General features: G+C 42.5%; 1 long non-coding RNA gene across 1 annotated transcript; it reads left to right on the top strand.

Moving 5' to 3' along the window:
• The first annotated feature begins 1683 nt into the window (after positions 1-1683).
• Positions 1684-22211, top strand: LOC115307650. The gene is made up of 4 exons (XR_003915982.1): positions 1684-1830; positions 4323-4371; positions 4858-4915; positions 21804-22211. It is a non-coding gene; the product is annotated as an uncharacterized LOC115307650 (long non-coding RNA).
• Positions 22212-23938: the final 1727 nt, after the last annotated feature.

Here is a 23938-nt window from a genome sequence, read left to right as displayed (position 1 = left end):
CAGTCAAAGTGCTGCAATCTTGCAAATGCCAGCTCGCAGCACTGTGCAGGGAAACAAATCACTGGGCCCCAACATGGCAACACTCTAATGAGAGAGGGATTGAAATGGGTAGAAAAAAATGCCCTGCATTCAGCCTCTACCTGCTCAAGTCACTAAAAACTCCTGTCAACAGCAAAAGCAGAAAGAAACTTGGAAACACACTTGGGATGTTGATGTGGCAGACACACTCCTGCACCCTTTACTTGGGCTTTGAGGTTTGGAGCCTGGAAATTTAATCAGCTAGAGAATGTGTCCCTGGAAAGGGTCGTTGAGTTTAGCCATATCTGAGTAAGTGGCAGTAATATTCTACACATAGGAAAACAGGGATCAAATGGCAAAAATAAATGTAAATTTGAATTTGTGGTCATGTGTAGCTCTTCAGGACAAAAGCTGGCTCCATGAGCAGCAAGGAGAGGGAGCAGGGCTGTGCCAGAACATTAATAACCCTCTTCCTTGGCCCGTGGACAGCTCTGCACACTGAATTCCTCTCAGAGAGCTTGGCTCAGTTGGCTTCCCAAGCACACAGGAAGGGCATGAAGACCTGTCTCTGTTGACACTGGGTTAAGAGGCTGTGAGGGTTTGACGTGGAACATTTCCTTGGCTAAAGGAGTCCGGAGTGGATTTTTTTACCTCTCTCTGCAAACCCCTCTCCCTGATTCAGCGGCAGTGAAGGGAAACCCTCCTGTTCCTATGAATAATTCATCTCCAGCACATACACAGGGTTCAGAGCTTGACCCAGACAGTTTTTTAGGGAAACAAGTGAGCATCATTGCCAGTGCTGGTGGCTGCTCCATGTAGGATGAGTTGGAGCTGTGCCATCAGTCAGCGGGAGGGACGGCAGAGCTGCTGCCCCTCCTGCAAAGGGGGTCTGCCTGAAATTCCCTAAACCGTCACTCACAGCCTTGTTTTTTCAGGGAAATGGCTTTTATTTGTTGTGAATTCTTCACATAGAACAAAAACTAAATACTGTAACATATTCTGGGTTCTGGCAGATAAAAATTGAAAGGGCTGGGGTGTTTGTGCAAGTGGAATGATAGTGATGAGCACCACTTGAGGTCCCTGAAGATGGTGTCAGGGGACTCGATCCCCCACAAAATGATGAAAGACTCTGATGTAATGGTGTTTCGTGAAACAATTCAAACATAAATGCCACTTCCCTTCCCATTAACAACTGGCTGCCATTGTACCAGGATTTTTTGTTTTTTTGATATGTATTTTGAGCACGCTGAGACCAAAAACTTCCATTGTGATAGTGCTGCAGGAAGGTTGTGGTGCACTAAGAATTGAAATGCAAATCACACTTAGACACAACCTCCTGCTGAGGCCCAAATTTTTATAGATCAGGTTCTGCAGTCCTGATGAAGAATCAGTGATCTGCCTTTTCTGGGATTCACAAATTAGCTGCAGTCTAAGGTATCATTTCCTACGACAGAATTGTAACTTGCCAGATGAAAGTTTGTCACTGAGGACAGTTCCCTGATCTTCCACTAATTTTTCCAGCTGCAGTGCCACTAAGGATCCTTTCCCACACAATGCCAACACACACATCACAGCTCCCCACTCTGCAACACGCTCTTGCTGAATATAAACATACTGTATATATTGATCCTCTCCCCCTTGCTTTTTTTTCTCCCCCAGTGTGCAGGTGGTAAAACATTGTCTGCCATGAACTTCATGATGCAAAACAAAAAAAAAGAAGAAAAAGCTGTGGTTTGGAAGCTGCTGGATAGCAAACTGCAGGCTGGGAATGTGGCTGCTGAAACCACTGCAAGGATAACAGGGCATACACAGGTTTGTGGATAATTCTGTTTGCTAATTGCTCATGAAATTTCAGGTAAGGAACATCCAATTTGTTATAATAGGTAATATTATAATAGGGTTTTGCTTTCTAGGGTGGCTTTTTTATTATTATTACTGTTATTATTTTTATTGCTGTCATTACAAATACAGGGCTCTCTGTGACTGGAAGAACACTTTACAGAGAGACTGGGGCAGTGCTGTGAGGCAGCACAGGATGTTTTTAGCCATGGACATGGCAGCAGTAACAGGCATGTCTCCAGGCCCTGCTGTATCCCAGGTTCCCCTTCTGAGGCTCTGTGCCTGCTCCTGCCATTCTTGAAGCACAGGATCCATGACCAGCCCACAGCAGGTACATAGGAAAGTTAAAGGAGGCAGATCCTCTTCTAGAAATGGAGTACAAACTCATTTTACAGGGCATCTGAATGACAGCAACGCTCAGTTCTTAACAGTTTCGAGCTGGTACCTTAAACACAAGGAGGGAGCTCTGCTTCTCAGTGCCCTGACCCACTGAGGCCTCCCAGCAACTGTTCTGGTCACCCCTTTCCCTTCCAGCTATTTAGAGGTTCTTGACTCTGGAAAAATGTGCTGAAAATTATCACCAACAGTGATCACAAGCTCAGAGCCGAGTCCCTCCGGTTTGCATCCACTTGCCATCCTGCAACTTTAACTAGTTCTACTACTTACTACTAATTAGCTACCAGCTAATACTAATAGCTACCAGTGCTGCAGCATTTCGGAGTTACACACACATTAATGAGAATGAGCATTTGTTGACAGCCATGGTGGGAGTTGTCTGTGTGCAGCATTTCAGGGGTCCCCGTTGCTGTAATGTTTGATTGCCTCCTCCGGTAATTACCATTGACACTGAGCACGTTTTTCATAGGTCTCACTTGGCTGTGCAGAGCTGAAAGACATGTTGGGCTCTGTACTGAAGAGAGAAGAGGCCAATAATAATATATTTTTCAGTAACATCCCTTCTTCTCCCCACTTCCCTCACGTGGGTCACACGGTGCCAAGGGACGGAGTCAGCTTTGCTGCCGCAGGTTTTGGTGCTTTGTTGTCCCGCATTAAACTCCCTTTCACTACTTTTTGAATATGTACAGAACAATTTAATCATTTTAACTTAAAGTCAATTGCTTCCTTCATTTGGGAATATGAAGGTAGTTAAAATGCTACAGAAATTTGGCACACCAGCAGTAAGTTAACTCTGGTGGGCCTTTCCGTGCCTATGTAAAAGAGGGTGCATAATGGGAATTAAAGCAGAGGGAATATGGAGAAATACAGGCCCCTTGTAACTCTTGCAGGGAATATGAGCACATGGCTGGCGCTTCTTTAGGAATACCAATTGCCTGTTTGGAAAAAGAGGTGCTGGGGAATGTCCCTGTCTCCCTGGTCAGCTTCCTGACTCCGCTCTGCAGAGAGAGGCACACGTTACACATCCAGCCTGCGGCTCTGGCTCAGCCTGGCGCTGCAAAGGGAGCTTTTTCCATGTGCTACTGTGGAAAGGAAGCTGCTCTCACCCTCACCCTGAGGAAGATGAGCTATAGGAATATACAAGGGGCTTTTTTTATAGCTCGGGGGCCAGAAGGGGAAGCAGTGGTCATGAGCAGAGACTGGAAGTTGGCTTGTTAAGTAAATCTCAGGCTGTAGCTGGTTTTAATTTATTTTTTGTTTTATGTGCAGGAGACTAGGCCTTGCAGGCCTGGCTAATATCAAAGCCTGGGGGTTTGTAGATTTTTAATCAAGGTCCACTTTGGGGGGTTCTGCTTTCAGGACTTGTGGATGTGTAGGATTTTTTTTGTCTTTTTTTTTTTTTTTTTACTTGCTGCAGTGTCTGGATTTCTTTAGTTCAACTTTTCCATTCTTCAGACTTGAGCCAAGTGAGCGATTTCAAATTACCCAGCACTTTCCAGAGAGGCCTTTTTTGTTGTTTGTTTTTTTGGTTTGGGATATTTTTTATTTTTTTAAGCAGACTTGCAGTCCAGTTTCTCTGAAAATCCCAGATGGTGTCACAGTCCCACCCCATTGCCTCTCACTAATTTGGCATTCTTCACATGGTCTAAATAGTTTATTGTTCATCAAATCTGTAGGAAAGGAATTTTATATCAATTTTTTGTTTGTTTTGTCCCTCTGCTGGCAGGAAAAGTAAATCCCAAAGTATTTCAGCAGGTGCTATTAATATGCAAATAATGGAGAGTACACTAGGTCTAATAGACCTCCCAACTACATGGGAGGTGTCGCTGTTGGAGCAAATTAGCTTTCCGTAATTTGCATGCTTTTCACAGCCTCCTGGGATTATATTTTAGATCAGAGACAATAAAAGCATATGCTGTTAGTTTAAAACATAACTAATTTTAGGCTTTGAAACCATTTTAACCTAACTTCTTAGTGTTAAACTGTTATTTGCAAAGAAACTTTTCACGGAGCTTGTCATTCTCACAGCCTTTCTTTTCCCCCATTAACTGCTCCATCTCTCTTTTCAGGTTGAAGAGAAGAAGGGAATCTTCCAGGTGGCTGTGTCTTGAAAACCAGGTATTTCTCACAAACCCAAGTCCAGATTGTCCTAGTCTGGTTCTGAGTTTGCATTCAGGTTCTGAAGGGGTCTAGACTGAACTTTTTATGTCAAAGGTCTTCCCTCCCCTTTGGCATCTCCGTGAGTTGTAAATCCACCCAAAAAGGATGCTGTGGCCCCTGCTGACCACTCACAGAGGGAGGAAGCTCATAGCATCAAAAAATCCTTTTTAACCCACCAAAGCAGACAGTCCCTGAGCTGATGTGGCATAGATGCCCAGTGCACTTGTTGGAAAATTCTGTTTAAAACAAATGGGAAGAAAAAGCAGGGATTCCAGTGCAGGTTCAGTCTGTAGAGTCATTACTGAACTGTACTGGCACATTATTGATGGCACTTTCCACACTGATATTGACAGCAAAAATCACACTGCTGATGCCTGTGTTTTGGGACAGTTTGGAGGATGGGGCACCAGCTCTCGTGCCTGAGGCCTTGTGTCTGTATTTCAGGTGCTGCTGTGGTTGCTTCCTGCCCGACCGTGCTGCACTGCTCCAAGGGACTGGCCAGGTGGGTGCATACAGGAACTCTGCCCCTCATCCCCCATCCTTCTTCTGCTCCTCTGCCCCTGCTCAGGCTCTGTTGAGCTGGTGGGAGATGGTTCTCCTGGCTCCTGAGTGCCCCAACTCCTCCTGCTTGGAAGGGTTGCAGCGAGAGGCCTGTGAGAGGAGCAGCAGGTTTAGGTGGTGCAGAGGTGCCTCAGCACAGACCGCAGTGGTGTCGGGCGGGGAGCCTGAGGGAGGTGGAGAGGCAGCCCTTGTGTTCTGTCTCTCTGCCAGTTGTCCCAGTGCCCAGAGGGTGTGATTTGTGAGTGTCCTTTGGCACAGCTGCTCCACTGCCCATGTATCTCTGTGCAGGGTTTCCAGGTCAGTTGGTCCGTGGGGTGGTGCCCGTCTTTTATTTCAAGAGGGACAGAGTTCAGGGGTAGGATCAGATGTGTGGAGGGGATGGCAGCCAGATGGAGATCAAGTCAGCACTGTCAAATTTATTTCTGGCATGGGAAAGGTGAGTGTTAGCAAGACAGAGTAAGTCTGAGAGATGTCCTTTGAGACAAGGCTGGGAAAAAAAATCTCTTGGAATGCAATTTTGACCATACAGCAATGTGTGGTAATATTTTTGGGGCCACAACTTCGCCATCAATGTTTTCATAAATATATTTCACACTGACAATATATGGAAATACCTCATGAGTGCTCAGTGCTCTTTAAATGCCCTCCTACCACTCCAAGCTGGATTTGCTCTGGCTTGTGCCACACGTGCCATCCCTGGTGCCCCACAGGTTTTGTGCCAGGGTGCCACTACTGCACAAACCTGAAGGAGGTTAAGTTTTAAAATAACCATTCCTGAGGCTGTAAACCGATGTGAAGGCAACAAAGTGCTGGAGATGACTTGTGATAGTCTCTTTGAAAATGCTGGGTGCTTTTTCCCCCCATCTCATCTCACCTTAAATGTTTGCTAGCATTAATACCAGTGACCTCTCACTTCTGCTGCTTTTCATTAATGGGGTGTGGTTTGCCTAATACAACCCTGGGCACTGGCACTGGAAACACTTGCTTTATTTAAAAATAAAAACAAAAAAGAGAGAAAAAAAGGGCTCTGATTACTCAGGTGTCGATAGAAAAAACTGAGATGTTGTGCCAGATGGCTGCATTTGTGAAGCAGAGCGTAGTCAGAAGGAAAGTGGAAGGAGACAAGGCAACTGTACATCACAAGTGTGAAAACATGACCAAAATACCTTCAGCCTTGTTTCACCAACACTGGATTAGGAGGCAACTGTGGTGAGATGCAAGCAAAGAAAAGCAGGAGGGGACACTGTTTGGAAAACAAAAATGCCTTTAAATAATGAACTGCTTTACTTCCTCCAGCACAAGCTTAGAAGTTTACAAAAATCAAGAGTTTTTGCATTAAATGGAAGGACTGTGGGCCAGTAGAGCACTGTGTCTGGTGTCAGTGCAAAGCACCACATGCAGTACAGTGAAAGGTTGCTCGCAGGCTGTGTCATGGGCTCAGTTTGCATTAGAGCAGGATGTGCTGCTGCCAATCACCAGTAAGTAACCACTGTCCCCAGTGACTGACAGTCCCCAGCTCCGTGCCATGGCTGCAGATGTCCAGGAAGGGTTTTCCAGTAACACGTGGGAGGTGCTGGATCTCACTTCAGGCACGTTCACGGCGTGTGCTCATCGCTTTGCCTGTGCCCACACAAGTGGTACCCAGCAGCCCTGAGTTGCAGTCTGGGGTAGTGTCAGCTCTCAAAAGTGGGGGCTTTTAGTAACACCACAGGCTGGTTTGTGCCTCAGGCTGTTTGGACACGTTGCTCACCTCGTTGAGAAGCTTTAATCAACTTTTGATGCCAGGGCAAAGTATATGCCGAGACCATAAAAGCCTTGGCAGGACCGTGGGTGAGTCCTTCATTACCCTTTTATATCCTGAAATGGATCCTGGGTTCTTTGAGCTTTGCTTCCATGCTGAAGCTTTTGGCTGTCACACAGGGAAAAGTTTAGAATAATCTGATCTGAGATCAGAAATCCAAATTTTATTTTTTTTTCCATGCTTAAGCTGGCTCTGCCCAGAGTGTTTTGGAGCTCTGTGCTCTCTCCTCCTCTGTGGTCTCTAAGGGGAAAAGGAGAGCTCTGACATGGGCTCCAAGGGTCACTCTGAAGGCTTGGCCTCTTGTAAATTGGCCTTGGCTTTGGCCTTGGTTGTATCCTGGTTTATAAACTTGAGTTTCATCACAAGAGTCTGAAATCCTGGTATTCTTAGATTGCAGTTTGATTAGAACATCACAGGAAAATCTGTGTTAATTTTTACCAAAACTATTTCCACATGGCTTTCTCACCCCCAGCCTCCAAAACTACTTCAACTTTCACAGGTACTTTCTCGCAATGAACTTTATCCAAATACGTTGAAGGTAGGTTACTAACAACAGGTACAGAGAATGTGGCAGGAACATCTCTTCCTCTGATTCCTGCTCTGTTGCTACTAAATCTTGAATGCAAAAGTTTCATTCTTTTATTTTTATAAAATCTGAATTTCTGTAATAACTTTGGATCAAAAGTTTAGTCTCCATGCCAGGAAGATGTTGGGTTTTTTTATTTGTTACAAACTACATTGTCTTATTTGGGGAGTATGTTCACAATTGAGAAAGAATTGCCTTTATTAACAAATCAAAAGCTTGTGCTGTCAAAACTGAAATCATTCTACCTTTTTATGTGCAAATTAGAGCTTCTGTCAAACCTTCAGCCATGGTGCATTTAATTTGTGGAAATATAAAAATATCTGGCTTAATATTAAAATATTCTGCAAGAGGAAGGAAATACTTTACGTGATGCATTGCAGTCAAGATTCTCAAAAAAATCAGATTTGAAAGAAATAAAGTGGTGTTTTAACAGAATTTATTTTCCCTACTTTTACCAAAGTTCAGAGCAGTACTTAAAAGTGTATTTAAGTTATACAGGTGTTTGAGTATCTGGTTGGATCGTGGCCTTTGGGAGTGAACCAAGTTAAATATAAGTGTGTCCAGGGCAGCAGAGCTACATCCGCTCTGTTTTTCCTTAGAAAAGGGTCACAAGATATATTTTTTTAATTTTAATTAATGGCAAGGGTACTGAGAAACTTTTGAGTCTGGATTCAGTAAGTTAGGCTAAAACATAAAAAGCAACCCCTGGTTTCATGGTGATCATTTGTGTTTTGGAAGGTCTTTGTAGAGACGATAAAATTCTGATTATCTGAAGTTAGGCACTGGTTCTGTATTTAGGATTCCAAAATAAAGAGCTGCCTGTTTTCCTAGCAGTGCCCAGATGCTCCACCGTTTGGGAAAGCCAGCATGGTGGGCCTGGTTGTCCTACTGTTGGCCTGGTTTTGTTGGGAGAACAAGGAAAACCGTGGTTTCCAACTGCAGTGCTGCAAACTGCCTGCAGAACCCCCTTTTCAGTGTCTTCAGCTGTGTTTTGGCTCCTGGGTTTTTTCTAGCATCCCTGCAGGCTACTTGATGTTTAATTCCCAGCTCTCCTTCTGTGACCTGGGAGCCTTTTCCATGGCTCTGTGGGAGGAGGGGTCCTGTCCAGGCAGGCTGTGTTTGCCCATAGGTTTTTCCCAATCAGATATTCAAATATCCCGGCCTGTCTTTGGGGAGGTTTTAACGGTGCCAAGTCCATTTTACCTCATTATTTCCAAGGCCTGAACCAGGGACATTTGCCCTTCTGCAGAGCTGAGAGGGGAGTAAGTGGCTGTTTCTTGAGGAGCAGACTCATTCCCTGAAGTGGCCCGTTATGCTCGGGGCAGTGCATGCAATTATCCTCTGGAAAGGGCATTAGTATGAGCTGAGCAGTGCATTAGTATGCGTGTGTCTGGGCTGGGATGTGCCCGGGAAATCACAGCCCAGGTGTTGTGTTTCCAGCCACCTGGCCCACTCCAGCACTCACATGGAAGAGCCCTTCCACCCACACCAGAATAGTTGTGACCACCCACTTCTCCTGAGGGTACAAAAAGTATTTTATGAATCTTATCAACTGCCAGAAGTTTCTTTTGGGTGGTAAATGATTGTCTGTAGGAATCCAGAGCGCTCAGTCCTCTACTACTTTTATGCCAATGTTGTTAGCAATGCATAATTCCACCATCCTGGGGTTTAATTTGTCTAATTCTTCTGGGTCATCTCTGTAAGGGAGTTTCCACAGGCTGGATGTGCAGTGCATTAAATGTGAAGGTGTTTATTAGCCCATTAGCCATAATTAATGGCAAGGCAGCTACCGAGGCCGTGGGTTGTCCCAGGTTTTGCCCACATTCTCTTTTCATATCCACTCCCCAGCATGAATTTATATGATGTTCATATTCTGCTTCTCACCATTAGAAACCAACAAAGTGGTTTGGGTTGGGATCTCCTATTTCAGGCCATAAACATATGATCCAGCCACCCCATAAAGTACATTCCTCCAGCTTTCCGTGAATTCTCAAGTATACCTATGGCACGCAGGGGAGCTTAGGTCTGGTCCCTCCAGCCAGAGAAAATCCTGCCCAGCAAAGCTGTGAGGCACACTGGGAATTGCTCAAGTGCTGAAGCTTCACCCAAACCAGTAAGCTGTGCCTTCGTGCTGCAAGCACGTTTCCCATGGTTTCTGCCAGGAGCCTCTAAAACTCTGGATGCAGTGCTGTCCCCATGACCTGCTTCCATGCAAGGATTTAGGGAAAAAGGTCTCCAGGCTCCATGGTTTGCGGCCAGAGGGCTGGTGGGAGGCTCAGGCATGGAGGGGAGGGCACTGGTAAGCCAGGCACCCTGGCTCCCCTGCCAGGAATGCTGCAGCCTCGTGCACTTGATCCTTTAATTGGCCCATGTGCACGCTGGACAGCTCTCTCTTTATTATTGTTATTATTATGCAATCAGACACTACTTACTTACAGAATGTGCTGGAGATGCACTATTTATACAGAAACTATGTACACTGAAACCCATTTTCTCCATGGTGATTGCAGATAATGTGGAAAGCTCTGCTATGATTCATTAATATAGCAAAAGAGATATTCAGGATTATTTGGTATAATTCACAGCACTTCAAAATGCATATATTTTCATAATACTCTAAATCTACCTCTTGGGCTGGTAACTCAAGCAGATGACAACTGGTTTGCCATAGTGCTGTCATCTTAAAATTGTAGTGGTGCCATTTTTTCACTGAAACCTGGAAGCTCATTTAGCACAGGATGCCTGAGGAAAACCCTAGAGAGCCCCCCCAGAGTGAAGGGCTTGGGAAACTGCTAAACTGAGAACTTGTCTTCACAGAATCATAGAATAGCTTGGGTTGGAAGGAGATCCTTGAAGATCATCTAGTTCCAACCCCTCAAAAAGTACAACTCCAAAGTGATGCTCAGAAAAAAAAAGTAAAAGTTTTTAAGTAATTTTGTTTCTTGAGTTGAAAAAAATAACCAATGAGTTAATTTTAATGAGTTCATTTTCATTAGGAGAAGAGTATCTTTTAATTTTTTTATTTTTTTTTTCAAAATTTTGTGCCACTTGGTGTTGGGTTTTTGGCAAGGTGAGTAAGCAAACTTCAGATTAGCAATGAATCACTGGTACCTCCCCTCCCATTTCACATCCATTCCTTTCTTACCTTATCTGAACCATCCTTCTGCCTGCACTGACCTGGGCATGGCTTCATTTAAGCCAGTGCTGGATGAGTCTCCAGAGACTTGCCACTTACATTCACACAAACAAATCTCTGGCTTTAAGCACAGCTTTAAAGAGAGAGTCTCAAAACTCTTTCTGGCCAATGGTAACCTTTGGCAAATCCTTATAATTTCTGAGTGTGGGTACAGGTTATTTTTTTAACCAACGCAGATGGCACTTTCTGACAGCCATTTACAATTTTTGCACCCAACCATCACAATAGACCTCACCACCCTCAGAGCAAGGCTTGTCCAAGGCACCCTTGGAGACAAGATTTAAAATATCACTACTTAAGTGATTCAACTTTGTCTTACACTCCTGAGACCATCAAATGGGTTTTTTTTAATCTTTTTTCCTTCCCCCCTTCACCTCTCACTGACTTTACTGGGCACTGTAGTGTATTTGCACACCTCTGGAAATCAGTAGCATAATCTACATGTAAATGTTCCAATTGTCATCTGAAAATCTTCCTTTAGCCCCACTGAGTCTCCTTGGCCCATACCTGGCAAATGGAACTGTGGTCAGGCAGCCTTTTCCCTCAGTTCCCAGCTTCTCCCACCTCTGAATCTGAGATTGCACATGTACCTGATTTACCCAACTCAGTTCCCTCTAATCAGTTATATATATCTTAAATAATTGTCTGAAAAAATATGCACAGAAATTATGAGGCTCATTTAACAATGAAGCTGCTTTCATTGCAGATATTCCCCCATGTGTACATTTGCTTCTCTGCCGTAACACCTGAAATGTTTGGGAAAAAATTTAAATGTGGCCAATGACCGCATTTAATGCAGGAGATTTTGCACCTCTGGGCTCTGTATTTATAGCTCTGTCATGTTCCTTTCTTGTACTGACCTGAAGAAGAGGATTTTTTTTCTTATCTGATGAAAAGGTTGTCTGTCATGGTGTGGTTATTGCAGCACAAAATACTGCCTAAAACTTGACCCTGAACAAATTTTGTACAAGGACAGTTTACCCCAGAATTCCAAAGGACATGAAATCCTCCTCATGCAAGCCAAGGAAGCAAGCTGCTTTGGGTATATAAAACTGGGATGAGTCTAAAAATCCTTCATGGAGCCTCAGTTGAAATGCACTCTGTCTCTGATCCCAGCTGAAGCCATTTTACTCCTAGTGTTACTCCACTGAACTTGGAGTTTAACATGGATTAGCATCGATTTTCACTGATGTGTGATTCAGAAATTTCAAAATTACATGTATTAATCATTGTGTGGCTTGAAAAAAATTAAAGGTACTTTAGCCTTATGAAATGATGCTGTTATAAAACCTTACCCATAACCTTGGCATTGAAAGAAGGGGTTTGTACTGATATCCATGGGCGTCACAGAGAGTTTTCCACTTGTATCCCGTTACCTGATGCTCATTCTTCCTGGAAGGAAGGGGAAAGTACAACACAGTCAGGGCTTTTAAATGATATCAGTTCTTTAATTTAAGAAGCCAATAAGTACAAAAAGTAAATAAACATTTGCAGTGCTCTTTTCACCAGTGCTGACTAGATCCCAGCATGGTCTGGACTTCCCTGATTGTCTTCCCAAAAGTTTGACTGCCTTGCTCTTTTCTATCTACCCTGGACTCTTACTGCCCTTAATAGAATTTGTGTTCAAAGACTTTTGCCAACCAAACCAAGGAATAATTTCTTTACAAATTAGTACCTTCATAAATATCACATCCCTTTCACATTGTCTGTGAACAGACTATGATTTTTATTTTTTTTTTCTATTAGATGTTGGTTATTCCCAAAATAATTTGTGGAGGGAGGATAATTTTCCCTGCCTCTGTAGCAAATTCAAAGGTAAAACATGGTGTTTGTGCTGTGCACACAGACTGGTTACGTGGGGCTGTTTCTTTTCCCTGATTGATGGATATGACTTAGGGAAGTTTCTTCATTTAAGAAAAATGACATTTTAGTTATCTGTGTTATTCATTCAGAATTTCTTTCTGCAAATATTTTAAGTGGTCTGGTTCACTCACTTTTAGAATGGCTGGAGATAGTGATTGCAACCCACGGTCCCCTTAAGTGCACAGGAAATATTTCATATGGCAGTGCAGGATTTTATTCTTATCAAAACCACAATTTTAATTAAGGACTTAATTACAAAATATTTACTCATTCTGCTAAATAGTTAGTCAGCCAATGCTTGTGGGTCCTTCAGGAGTTTATGTGAGTTACTCTTCACCGTTGTAAACAGGAACCCTCACGCTGTTAACTTTTGAAGAGCTGCAGTGAAAAAATGAACTTTAAAATTAAAGTTGAGTGCATGAGGCAGCTCTACACCCCTGGCCAAACGAGAGGGCTGCGGACCAGCCCCGGTGGTTTGTTTTTCAGTGAGACACAAAGCCAAGAGAGGTCTGTTTTCAAATGCTAATGAAGCCCAAGGTGACAGAAATTTGGCAGAGCCTGATCCCAGCAGTTACTGGCCAGGGCATTACTTTTAAACACCATTGAATACAAACCTACAGCCTAGGCTGGTCCTAAAACTTCATCTAAAATTAATCCAGTGCCAAATGACATCTCCTTAGCCCAGTTTTTTTGGCAAAGTGTTTTTCAGAGTAAGCAATACATATTTTGTTAATTTAAAAGTCCAATGTCTAGGCCCTGGATTGTTTGTTTCCTTTCCAGAAATATATTGGAGATGCTAAAAGTCTCCAAAACATGCCCAGTGAGCTTCCAAGCTGCACCAGCAGTACAGGGTACATTCACATAGGGTAGATGCATTTTAGAGCATGTGTGCTGTGCATCTTCACTACTGTCTTCAAACTTCAGCAATGCTTCAGGAAAAAGAGGGAAAAAAATCACAGAAAAATATAAAGGAAAGGCTTTCTTTGGCTCACTTACCCAGTTGACTTTGTATTAATTTTCCAACAACAGGATTTACATAATGTATTTTTTTTAATGCCAAACATAAGTATCCTCTGCATCCTGAAACTATCATCATGTTAGTTGATCCAACAGAAAAAAGAAGTGATGCAGAATAATGCCAAGGCCATCAGGAGGCAAAAGGAAAAGTCAATTTGAGTATTATCTTGTCAGCAAAAAGTAACATTTTTGGAAGTATTTTTCAAGTTCAGCTCTTGTGTTCCAACCTCAACCCCCTGAGGTGTCAATGCAACAGATGCCCACATCTAAGTCAGTGGGGTTGCTCTGAATCCCAGCTTGGGGATGCTCTGCCTGGCTCTGCCAGTTTGGCTTTGTCCCAGTGATGCCACCCCGCTGTACTGGGCATGGGAAGATGTGCCCACAGAAACTCCTCCAAAGTAAAACCAAACAGCAAATACCGACCTCTGCCTCTGCCAGACAAGTGGTTTTCCTTCAGGTGAAGAATGGCTGTTCTTTGCCACTTCTTTCTGAACAGGAATTCAGCTGAATGGACAGAAAATGTTTGAAATATGAAATTTTCAGGTGATGGGGAGAGAAATTTTCAGTTCCTTAAAGTTACTGTGAAATCAACAAATAAATAATCAGGGGGTGTGGTATTCAGTTATCTCCCTTTCATTTTTTTCCCCCAGAAAGCAGTTTCCAGATGGATTTTCCCCAAGATCTTAATACTGTGCTGGTTTCAATGCTGATTGAAGCAAGGTAGCAAGTGGTTATTACAGGCCTGACATGCCTGTTCTGCCAAGAAACAGCGTGAGCTTTCAGCTCAGAAAACAAGGTGAACTTTGTTGTTTCATCAATCTGCTTTTGCCTGCCTTGGCCAGGTATGTGTGTTCATGCTCACAATGGGGATGACTTAATTTATGATCAGTTTATTTGGACTTTTCTTATTCAAGGCCTGATTAGTAAGGATGGAAACAGCATTCAACCCAAAGGTCTTTATTTTTTTTTCTGGAAAACAAGTTCTTCTTCTGAAAAACGAGTCTGCTGGCATTGTCACCACCAAGTCTTCCCTTTTCCCCTTGAGTGCCAAACTGGTCACTGCCTCACTAAGCCATTAACTGGGAGTCATGGACTCCCTACCTGAGAATCTACTGCTGGAATAGCAAAGGTTTGGGGCCATTTTGGGAGATTCTTGGGATTGTAAAGTTGGTCATATGACTCTTACCTCCTTGTCCTGGCTTAAAACCCAACAGAGAGGGAAGTAATTCTTTTAGTTACAGTCCTCTCTGTGCCATTGGCCTTTGTTTTCTCTGCTTCTCAGCGTGCCTTTGCAAAGGAGAGCTGGTCTTTAGTTGTTCCTTTTGAACATGAATTCCTGTTCCATCTCCTTCATTACCTGGATCTAGTCCATCAGATCAGAGACAGGAATACAGGTCCATGTCAGTGTAATGTGACACAGAACCAGCATGGAAAATGGGGTTTAAGTTAATTCAGTGAGATTTTGCCTGAGAAATAATATGTCAATTAAAGCATTACTCAGAAAGGCGTGTGCAGCACTTAAAAAAACACCTTTAATGCTCAGAGTCCAAACATTTCTATATTCTTTTTCAAATACCTCATTAGTCTCATTTTTACTTAGTTGTCTTTCTTTAAGCTCAGTGCTGCTGTTAGGATGTGTGTGCTTGTGTGCATGTGGAGGCCCATGATTGTTTCTACTGCTGAAACAGGCAATATAGCTACTGTTTTCTGAGCTGAATTACTATTTTGGCAAAGCATGGATATTTGGAGATATGAAAACTGCTCCACCACTTTAAGAGAAAAAATTCCATAGGGTTTTGATTCCATATTTTCCTGTTTTCCACTCCTCAGTTACAGGTTCGTGTCGAAAAATGTCTTCCAGTGTTAGAACTTCTGAAGAGCAAACCTCAGAAATTGGTAGAAAGCTCAGTCTCCAGGCAGGACTGTCTGCTAATAAGGGAATAAATACAGAATAACACAAACAAATAAATATTAACTAATACCAAAGTACACCTACACTTGCGAATTGCTTCCTCTTTTCAAATTCTTGCCAGTTAAGCAGCACAGCAGCATCAGCTTTCCTCACATATTGTAGCCTGAGAAAACAGCTTTAAAGGGCCAAAAGAAGCAAATAAAATGTATTTGTTATTCCTGCTGACCTTAGGCAGGCAGTATGTGGAGCTGCGGGAATCATACACAGAATCTCTGATTATAAGTATGGTGATAACTGGTAAGACTGTGCTGAACTACTGTGAAACAATTCAGGTAGTCAGCAAACAGGGCTAATTGCTAGTTTGGGGGATATTATGGGTAATTTACTGCCCACTGAGGGCTTCTACCTAAAAATAAGCTTTTTTCTTTTTTTTTTTCCCTTTGGACAGCACTTGCATGTTAATGTAGAATTCCTGATGCAATTACATGTGAAGAGGACATTCAGATGCACTTCCATAAATGCCCTTCTGCTTCTCAATTACATTAACTGTCTTTGTAGATCCTTTGACAGAAACCATATTCTTCACCTTTTTTTTTCTAACTAGCAAACAGGCGGCACTAAGCTAGACTTTGCTGCTATCCAAGATGTCCTGATCAAAGGGCGGAGAGTAATACAATAAACACGAGAAAAGAAACTACTGGTGGTTTCCAATGCAAACGAAGGGGAAAGTGTCAAGTGAGCAGCTACTGACAATTCCAGCCCTGAAACCAAATGTTCGTGTGCGAAACTCCACCTCTGAGAAGGAAGAATAAATACCCACAGAGTGTTTTGGCTATAATTACTTCATTTAAGGGGAGGGGGGAAAAAAAAGTGCTGAATTCAGTTTGCTGAAGTCAGGATATTAATATTTTTGGCATGTAAAGATGTAAACCAAATGTTTAAATGAAATGTCATCCCCTGGGTTTGCGTTTGCCCACTGAACTACGGTACAAACCCTCTGCAGACCTTCATACAATACACATTTTTCAGTTCATTGAAGAAGGCCCCTGCTGCTTCTCAAGGCAAACTAACTTGCAGAAGCAAAATAAATAGTGGCGTGGCAGCGCCGCAGCAGAGCCTCGGAGCACAGATGTGCAGCACTGTCGGCTGCCCCATCAGATAAGGAGCATTCAGACATAATCACCCCAGTGTCTGGGACACGTCGCACGCGGCAGAGCTGCCCAAGTATGGCCTGACAGACACATGCAGGGTGTGCTCGGGCTAAATGGCAACAAGCTGACAGTATTTCATAACAGTCCTGTTATGTCTATAGGCAAGTGTTTGTGTAATTTAGCTTGGGCTTTGAAATAGGTTCAGGGCTCGGGACACAAACGGAGCTTTGTGATGAGTTGTGGGTGATGTCGTACCTGCGGGATGAGGATGCTGGCCCAAGGAAGGGGCAGCCTTGGGGTGTCACACATGGAAGCCTCTGTTGGTGCCATCATCTGCCCATCCGACCAGCAGGGCTGCTCCTGGAAAAATATGTATATGTTTTTAGATAATATACATGAGAAGGCCACCATGATGACAAGAGGGGTGGAGCACCTCTCCTACAAGGACAGGCTGAGACAACTCGGATTGTTCAGCCTGGAAAAGAGAAGGCTTTAGGGTGACCTAACTGTGGCCTCCCAGTAACTGAAGGGAGCCCACGAGAGACATGGAGAGAGACTATTTGCAAGGACCTGGAGGGACAGGACAAGGGGGAATGGCTTCAGAGAGAGAGTAGGATTAGATTAGATATGAGGAAAAAAATCTTTACTGTGAAGGTAGTAAGGAACTGGCACAGCTTGCCCAGAGAAGCTGTGGCTGCCCCATCCCTGGAAGTGTCCAAGGCCAGGTTGGACAGGGCTTTCAACAGCCTGGGATAATGGAAGGTGTCCCTGCCCATGGCAGGGGGTGGAACTGGATGGGCTTTAAGGTCCCTTCCAACCCAGGCCATTCTATGATTCTATGATATACATGTGTGTATATATACATATATAGATATGTATATCTATCTATCTATATATATACATATACATATCTATATATGTGTGTATATGTATAGATATAAATACCTATCTATAAATGTAGAAAATATAGTTATAAATAATAATTTTATATATTTTATATATGCCTTTTATAAATATACATATATGTGTGCATGTATAAGCATAAAAATAGATGTTTAAAAATATATAAATAAATATGTATGTGTGTATAAATATATGTGACCACATGTTTAGCTGTGGGCCCTGCTGCACTTTGGCATGCAAAGGGTTACTGATATCTGCTTTTAGGCAAGACACCTCTAAAAAAAGCAAAGAAAGTACATTTAACCATACAGAAATACAGCTCACTGGGCCTGTGGTAGTTCCTATTAAGATATACAAAGTATCTCAGCAAGGGAAAATTTAACTTACATACAACACATGATTTTAAGTAAAGAAATATTGATGGGGCGGGGGGAACAAGTATTTTTTTAGCTCTAATTTATGGCTGAGCAGCTTCATTTTAGTTACTTCATGGGAATATTTTAAACCAAGCCTGCATAATATTAAAATAAGTTAAAATATATGTAAAATTTATGAGAGCATGTCAGGTGCAATGCTTGATAAAGTAAGTTTAATGCTTCAGAATTTTTTTCTTCAGGCAGAGAAAGCTGAATCCTGCAATTCTAGGTTACAGTATAATTTTAGAAACTCTTTTCCATTATACCATTCTTTTATTAATGAGATCCAACCCAATTTAACAAAAAGAGGTAAATTCCTAAAGAGTTTGTGGAAAGTCCTCAGCAGGTTGGAGTGTGTGATAAAAGAAGGTATTCTCCTACTGTTCATAGGATCTATCCCATTTTATAAAAACACAGAGGAAATCAATTTACAGCAAACTTTCCAAGTGTGCCTCTCCAGTGAGGTTTTCCTTCTGGAAATGCTGCCTCGCTCCATGAACAAACAAAAGCTTTGGCAGTTGACAGGGGTTGTACATCACTTTGAAAACTCTTCATTTACCAGGGGTGTGTCATGTTGCTTCATTGTGTGACACTCCCAATTATCGTGACAGAGCTAAATGACAAAGTACTGTCACCCCACTGGAAATTCCGAGCAGCTTCTTCCCATTTCTCCGCCTGGTCATGGGAACATCGCTGAGCCGGTACAAAGGAGCGGCAGGAGCCGCAAACAGGGGCTGGAATGGCTGCATTCTGCTCTGCCGTATTAAAAATTCAGCTCCTTGGCAATATTAAATCTGAATTTACTTCCATCAAACGGAAACTTAGCATATCTCATTCTTCCATTATAAAATATTGACATGGGGAAGAGTGAATCCTGAAATGAAGATTACAGATGAAAACTATGCGCTTGGTAATTATCATTTTTTTTTTCTTTGTTATTATTCCTTTCCTCTGAGGATTGCACAGGCTTTTGCAAACAGTAATGAAGTTAGCATGCAGTGCCAATGCAAAGTGTGCTGCAAAGTTAGTCCTTCCCTCATTATGGATGAGGGAGGCGAGGCAGCAGGAGGAGGGTGATTTCCCCAGCCAAACTCGCAGACGAGCGGGGCAGCCCTTCCCCTCACGTCTTAATCACCATCCCTGGTGATGAGACCCTCGTGCCATCTTGTTTCTGTCTTCTTTTGTTCTGCTGTTTCCCTGGGGTTTTTTAGGTCTTTTCTGGGGCTCAGAGCTATTAATATCAATGACATTTTTTTTTTGTCACAAACTAAACAACCAGTTCACAAATCCTTTCACTCCCGACAAATCCACTGCCCTGTCCTGTAATGTTCTCAAATAACCACAGCACTGGAAAATACAGTTACAGGCGTGGAAATATCCAAGCAATGATTCCCAACAGCTACAGTATGAGAAGATCAACATATTGGGCAACCTGCACTAGAATAACCCTTTGGTTCCTGCCTGTGGAGATACCGCATGGCTTGGGATGGCTTCCCAACAGGAGAGCTGTGTCATCACCCTTCTGAAATTCAAACTTGGCCAATTAACTGGTGTCTCTCTCCAAGGTGATCACTCAGAGAGGTCCCACACAGCATGGTTTGCAGGTGCTCACTGAGCACCTCCACATACTCCTGAACCCTCCTGGCTGCCCGTGGATGTGCCCGAGGAGTGTGATATACACAGCGTCTGACACTGGACACCGCGTCCGTCTCAGATGCTTCTTATAAAAATCAATCTAAATCAATAAATTGTCCACTCTCCTCATGCAGCATTTGCAGAGGTTCAAAGACAGGACCAATTACTCTTAAGGTTGAATTGTCAGGTGTCAGATGAGAATATAGAAGTTGAAGCATTATATTTAGGAGCAGATTTATTTAGAGGACCTGAAGAACTTGCTTTGCTATCAACAGGTCTATAAAGAGAGCTTTTAGAGCACATCTGGCAGAAACTGTTTCCTTGCGAATTAATAGGAGGAGTGTTGGTTTGGGTTTTTTTCTTTCCTCTTCTTTTTGCACAGTTCAATCACAAAGCAGGTAAACTCAAGCTCATTGTAGTCAAGGCAGTTAAGCTCCTGACCTTGAAGGGCTTTTGGTCCCAACCCTTCTTGCCAAACGCATTACCTTTTCATTGCCCAATTTTCTAGGTGAAGATGCAAATTCCCTGTGCATCACTTATGGATAATATATAAATGTCTTTATCATGCATTCAGCTTCTTGGGTTCAGTCCCAAAACTGAGACCCCAACCACTCTCCAGGTCTAAAGGTGAACCTTGCCAGAACTGCAGCACACAAATACCACAGCTTATTCTAATCACACAGGATGTTCCCAAGTTTACCAGTTCTCATCCCAGAATACCAACCCCCCCTCTTTTAGCACTCCTGACAAATCAATATGCACTATTATTACGTGCTCAGATACTACATCAGATTTCTGCTCATGCCAAAATTTCAGCTTGCTGTTCCCTGGAGTATTTATGCTTGTGTACTGTATTTAACAACAGCCCATTCAAAATGCTCACAGCTCCTAGGAATGAAATGCACATAATTTAGGAATAGCTATCTGGCTATTCAGGCATCATGCTGTGTCAAGGGAAAATTAAATCTCTGACTCTCCCCTCTCTTTTAAAACAAACCTGTACTTTGCATCATATTTTGGGGAGCTGCATGGAAGTTTCATAAAGAGCAAGTGAGCATGGCTCTTTTTCCTGTTTAATGGCAGTGCCTCCCCATTAATGCTCCAAAATGATACAGTAGTTTAAAAAAAAAATGCTCTCAGCATGCAGGCATTGTATCACATTAAGAAATCACGATTTTCTAGGCACTGCACAGCATTAATTACACTGAGCATGCTGCAAATTTAAATTAAATGATATGCCATGTTCTGTTGTAAATATCAAAATGGATTGCAAGATACAGCCCCATATTTGCTTCTGATTGGCATTTGTGCACTGAACAGGATCAGAAAGCCTCTATGATATATAATTTCTTTTTGTTTTTTAGGTGCACCTGATGCAAACGTACTTTTTATTTTCAGGAGTACCTAAGAGCACAGTTATGGGTCAGAACTTGCCTGTACTGAAAAAAAACCAAACAAACCCTCCCTCAATAATAATAACAACAACAGTAAAACAACACAAAAAGCCCTGTTTGCCTTCATTCCCCCCTTCTAACATAACAAAATTAAATATGTTTCTTTCCCCACAGCAAGTATTTACAATATAGGGAATGGAGGGGCACTGAGTGGAAAATGGGGAATATGAGGGACTGAAGCAGAGCAGGAGGATCTGGAATATGAGGGACTGAAGCAGGAGGATCTTATTTTTTGTCATGGAGTTGAGTACCCAGGATACCATTTAAGCAGATGTGGGGTTCAGATCACCCCAGCAGAGAAGAGCTGCTCTTTAGAGCTGGAATTTAAGACAGAAGAGGAGTGAGGGGTGAGCTGGGCTTGGGGCTGGCTCAACTCTATTGTGATGAGGCAAGCCTAATCTGGTGATTCAGTGAGAAAAAGTGAAGAGAATATAAGCAATAAAAGAAGGTCTGTTAGTATTTGTATTTTTCTCGGCACAGATATTTTGCAATTTTATAATATCAGATTGACTTGTCACAATCTCACAAGCCTCTGCCCTTAAACACCAGGGTGAGGTGTATTTCTAGTGTAATTTCACATATTTCTATGTGATTAAATACTAAACAAATATTTTACAACTTTACACATCAGAGAAAGGATGGCATTTAGTTATTTGTATAGAGACAGCGTTAAAAAAAAAAAATCTGTGTTTTTCAGGGCTGATTTAAGACCTTCAGGAAATGATGAGCCCTGAGCTGAGAACTACAAAGTGAGTGCCAGCCTGCACAAAAGCATGAGACAAAGAGGGCACTGCAAAAAAATGTGGGCAGGGACATACAGAGCTACCAACATGTCTTCAAACGCAGGATCACCATATTCTTTCTAAATTATCTTTTCTGTATCTTTTGCTTTTAGGACTAAACTCCAGTTTTCCTGGTCCATTTTGCAGCAGTCTTTTGTGTACAAGAACTACAACTCTGGAACAAACAAACAAACAAAAAATAAAATAAAAAAAGCAGCCTGATCTAACCCAGAACAGTGAATGGACATTGAAACCAAGCTGAGGATGCCTCAACCTTGTAAAACCTTTTTCTCTCATCTTCTGAAGAAGAAATTCCTCTGGAGTCTTCCTCAGTTAGTCTGAAATACACTTCTGCTGGTCAGGAGTGAAATATTCTTATGAGCCTTTTTTTTTTTCTGCTGGGCATCAGATAAGACAGTCTTTGTCCCAGCTTCTACTGGAGCTCCCAGTGTCTCTTTTGGAAATGATTCTGTGTGTTCAGGCAGTGGCTGGTGACCACAATAAAACCTGTATGACTCTGAGATGGTTGTTCCTTTGTGTATCAATGTCCCACAGACACCAAGGTGGCATATTCAGCTTTTAAAGACATGCTTTTCCCTGGGAGCTGCACGAGGACACTGAAGGGTGTCTAAATTTCTCCTGTGCCCAGGTAGTGGTCAGTCAGGTGAGAGGGACACCATCAGACAACCCCTCTCCACAAGTAAGTGTATACTTGATGAAAATAGGTGTTTGAGAACTGGCCTTCAGCTCTCTCACCATCTTTCAATGCTTGCAGAAAAGAAAATAAGACAAAAAACCCCAAGCCAAAGATGGTTTATGTGCAGCTCAGGAAGCTCTCAGCAATGACTGTGTCTGTGATTTAATAACACATCTACCCAAAATGACACTTCTAATATTCACTGAGAGAAAGAAGGCAGAGCAGTGTGGGGCAGAACCAGCACACAAGGCTCTGCTGCACACAACAAACAGCTAAACTACCGTGTATTTATTTTTCAATATGCACAGTTGTTGGAATTGGAGAATGAAAATTATTCCTTGACACTCTGATGGAACCATAGAAAGCCCTGTGCTTCCCCTTGCTCCCATGGTCCTGACAAGAAACAACTCACAAATTCTAATAAATAGAAGATAGAAATAAATACTTTAACTACTGGCATCAGGTTGGAATGGTTTCCTGAATCGGAGAGTGCTGCTCGTACGTCTTCCTTATTTCTGCACCCTGTAATGGTGGCTCTCCAAAAGTCAGAGTCAAAGTGAGATAGATACTACAGGGATCACAGACACTACACTGGGAAACCAAGTATCAATGGTACATCCAGATTTATGGTAGGTGATGGCAGTAAAGTGAAAGCAAAACTGTTTGCACAGTCTGTATTGTTGCCCATTACTGTGTATTTGCCCTTTTTTCTTGCTTAGCCACGGCTGAAAGAATGGAAAATTGTACCTTCTGTACAGTATTAGGAGACACTTACTGATCGTAAGGTCAATCAGACTAGTTTAGCTGCTTGAGGTATTTATGGCACAATCACTCAGTGTCTTTAAGGAAAGGTTAGATACATTTATGGGAAAGGTATTTTGCAGAAGCCTTCCTGTTTCATAGAGGTCTTGGACAAAATGACCCAGGAGGCCCCTTCCAAGTCTATCAAATGTGGTTCCCTGATTGATGCTGTTTCCCCCCAAAGTCTTTTCAAAACACAAAGCACTGTCATAAAATTTAATATGATACACTATATAACTTTAACACAATGCCATTTTCTTATAGGAAATGGTTAGCTGGTGGCGCAGGAGCCTTGTGCAAAAGGAAGGAAAGTAGGAAAAAAGAAATTGCAGTGCAGTTTCTCTACCAAGGGATATCGACTATAACATTTACAGTGTGTCTCAGTACAGACCCTCAGCTGTGCAGGGGGACACCAAGGCATGGAGGGATATCAGTAACCCGGACTGTGGTATATATTTCTCCAGAAAAGCCCAACAAGGCCTGAGGTAATTTTCTATGCTGTGAAATAAGCATTCCCTCAATGCTGCAAAGCAAATGGACATGCAGATCTCCTTGTAAATCACTGCCTGGTGCTGTAATTTGCTGAATGTTTCCTAAGTTGACTATTTTTTTTTATCTTTCAAACCATTCACATATTTAAAAGTTAAATTCATGTTAATGGATTTTAATTTAAAAAAAGCCAACCAGATTCTCTGGGTCATTTGGTTGAGATGTTCTGGTTGGCCTCCACTGCTCTGAACTAAGTTTTAA

This window comes from Manacus vitellinus, unplaced genomic scaffold (genome assembly GCF_001715985.3).
Source record: "Manacus vitellinus isolate BGI_N305 unplaced genomic scaffold, ASM171598v3 scaffold_38_pilon, whole genome shotgun sequence".
NCBI lineage: Eukaryota > Metazoa > Chordata > Aves > Passeriformes > Pipridae > Manacus > Manacus vitellinus.
The sequence above is the reverse complement of the archived record's forward strand: the minus strand, read 5'-3'. Positions and strand labels throughout refer to the sequence as shown.